Source organism: Nannospalax galili, unplaced genomic scaffold (genome assembly GCF_000622305.1).
Source record: "Nannospalax galili isolate Female #2095 unplaced genomic scaffold, S.galili_v1.0 scaffold10, whole genome shotgun sequence".
Classification (NCBI taxonomy): domain Eukaryota; kingdom Metazoa; phylum Chordata; class Mammalia; order Rodentia; family Spalacidae; genus Nannospalax; species Nannospalax galili.
Genome location: NW_008331140.1, coordinates 10,526,975 through 10,530,579, shown reverse-complemented (window position 1 = coordinate 10,530,579; position 3,605 = coordinate 10,526,975).

Below are 3,605 nucleotides of genomic sequence, written 5' to 3'. Positions count from 1 at the left end.
TACAAGTGTCAAAAACATACTTAAGGTCTTGGGAGGTGAGTCAATAGGAACACTTTTTGCCATGCAAGCATGATGGCCTGAGCTTAAATCCGTAGCATCCATATAAAAAGCTAGACATCTGAGCAACCATAATCCCAGCACTGGGGAGACAGAGACAGAAGGATCCTTGGGACTTGTTGGCCAGTCAGTCTTGCCAAGCTTGCAAGTTCCAAGTTCAGTGAGAGACTGTAGTTTTTAAAAGGTGGAGATTGGGGCTAGAGAGATAGCTCAGCAGTTAAGAACACTGGCTGTTCTTGCAGAAGACCCAGGTTCAAATCCCAGCACCCATATGGCAGCTAACAACTGTACGTAACTCCAGTTCTAGGGGATCTGACAACTTCTACTGTCCTCCGTGGGCATTGCACGACACAGGTGCACTAACCTGCATGCAGGAAATACACACATAGACATAAAAATAATAAATAAAATATTTTTAAAAGGTGGAGATTGATTGATGAAGACATATGATACTGACCTCCATATATACGTATGCACAAGTAAACCCTTGCTTACACACACACACACACACACATGCACACACACACACATTTAAATAATCCCAGCTCTGTGTGGACTTTGAGAGTATAAAGTAGTAACCTTTGAATACTAGGTACTTTTTTTTTTTGCTAACAAGCCAAAGCATAATTTACCTCCAATATTTCCTAGTCCACAGATTTGAATTCTATCTTGGACCCATTCATTCAAATTTAGCTTTTTGAGTCTTCTAGTTTGCTTCTAGGACATGGATGCATCATCTTTTGGGGAGCTACTTACACAATATCTAACAATTCTCAATCTTTTCCTTCAGTGAAAGGATAAATTCTCACTTCTATGTACTAGGTGGAAAAACTTCCTTTAGTGCCACTGGGAATCCTTCTATCCTGGGATATATCTGTCCTCTACCAGTTCGTTACCTGGCAGTTGCCACCTTCACTGCTGAGATATGTAATTTACAAAGAAAATTTTATTAGTATGTTTGTAAATAAATTAACTTCTAATATGTTCTAGCATGCTCAATTTATACTTTTTTTGACTTCTATATTGTATACTTAGTTCCAAACTTCCTAAAGTCTATACCTGTTCCATGTAGACTATTAATAAACAATTTGTGGTTGCTGATGAATATCATCATATTGTGAATACCCTGTCCATATTCATAGAGTCACCAGTAATATGCTCTTGTTACCACCAATGCACAGTAGACAGTGGGTATTGGTTTAAAATGCAAATTCATTTAATGAATGCAAATTAGAAGTCACAGTTTTAAGTGCACAGAAAAAATAACTAGGATAAGAATTTGTCTTTTGTCATTCAAAATTTGACTTCCACTGTGTAGTAATTCCATTCTTATTTTTGTGAATAATTACAACTTGTCTTTTTAAATTAAAAAAAATATTATTTTGTGTGTATGAGTACTTCTCCTGCAAGTATGAAAGTGCACTCATGCATGCAATGACTTAGGAGGCCAGAAGAGGGCATCGAGTCCTCCGGAACTGGAATTATGGATAGTGAACTTCCATGTGGATGCTTGGAAACAAGAGTCCTCTTCGAGAGGAGTCAGTGTTCCTAAGCACTGAGCCATATCTCCAGCCCTACAGCTCCTTATCTTAAGCCTTTAATTCTATAGTGAGCACACTTTCAGTGATAATTTAAGATGGTTTAAAATTAAAGTAAGATTGGGGCTGGAGAGATGGCTCAGCAGTTATGAGCACCTGCTGCTTTTGCAGGCAACCCAAGTTCAGTTCCTAACACAAACATGGTGCGTATCAACCCTCTGTAACTCCAGTTCCTGGGATCTGACGCCATCTTCTGGTCTATGTGGGCATTGCATGCACATGGTGTGCATTCACACATGCAGGAAAAAACAAACATGAAATAAATCCAAAAAAATGAAGTAATGTCATACAATGTTTGCATTAAGCCAGAAAGTATGTCACAAAGAATACAGAAAAAGTAAATAGTGGTAGCTCCTGTTTCAAAATTTTGTTTTCAGGAATCTGGGAACCAGACAATAAATAAAAACATGTTGGAGTATAGAAATTATATTATCAGTGATGTATTTTTAAAACACATATTTGAAATATATATTCAAGAAAATTTGAGTTTATGTTTTTGTTGCCATATGTTTAATTGAGTCCATAAATACCCAAAATATTTTCATTCCTCCTTTCAGTCTATATTGTCTGGACATTCTCTGTTTAGTTGCTTCAGATTTTGAAAAATTCATTCATTTAATTGTATCTTAAAGGTATCCTTGCATTGCTTTTCTGCTACTCTCTTTATCTGCTTCAAAATTTGACCCAAACTCAGAAAATTATCTGCAAACATGCTACAATTTGGGAAATATGGGCAAAATTCAATTGTATTTTACCTACTAGTGTCACCTAGTGGACAAAATTGGAAATTGTGAATTTATACTCAAGGCAAAACATTACCGAAGCTGGTGCACGATCTATTTTCTTTCTCAGTTGTCCAGGTTAAGCACATGTTGCACTGTAATTTAGATAAAGGAAAACCCCAAAAATTTTGTATGAAGATTAATATGTGTCTTATTATTTTACCAGTTTTGTTTCACATTGATACTTCAAAATTGCTCTCTGCTTTTCATGATGAAATGTCTTTGGATATGTGAGTAGAGAAGGCATACATATTTCAATTATGCCATAACAGATATCGTTTATTGAGTATTTACATTGTACCATTTCATGTAACCATTAAAATATTACTATTATCTATTATCATAATATTTATTCCATATTAAACTGAGGACCAGTGATACTACATAAATTTTTGTGGTTGGTAATTTTGCAAGAAGGAAATCAAAGATTTGAATACAGATCTTCTTGAACCCAAAAGACATGCTCTTACACCCTAGGCTGTTCTCATTCTTCTAGTTGTGGGGCGAGGTTAAAGAAAAAATGACAAAGAAATGTGCAACTTTTTGAGTGAAGATGCAGACTGAGAATTAATTGACATTCAAAGCAATTATTAGCTATGTAAGGTTTTTTCAGTTGAAAGATAAGATTTTTCAATCACTTTTCTATTCATGAAATTAGTATATTCTTTTGTAGTCTAATATATAAGAAAATAGGACATTGTCGTATAGCAAAATCCCTTCGTTTCCTATCCAAACAGAATCTGAAGAGTAAGAGTTGTCCTTTTTCTTTCTTAGCTTTCTTGTGACAAGGTCTTTCTTGTTGACTGTTGAATTTATTTATGAGTCCCATTCTGTTTTAGGAGTGGTGGGAAGTTAGTGGTTTGTACATAGTTAAAAGTCTTGGGTATAGTCTGTCCATTGTTTGCCTCTTTGAGAAAGTCTTCAATTGTTATAATTAAAATTATGAAACAAAACCAAATCTAATCTAATCTAATCACAACTTTTCCTGTTTAAATTGTATACAGATGAGTGGGCTTTTAAAATTATTTTACAGATCTTGGACAAGCATGCAAGGATTTTCTGAAAGCAAAGAGCATCCCATGTTCCATTCTAGACCCTTTTAGTATGAGTTGTGTCTTTATGATAGAGATGTTTAAGACTTTTAAAGATTGTTTTCCGTCTTAGTCAT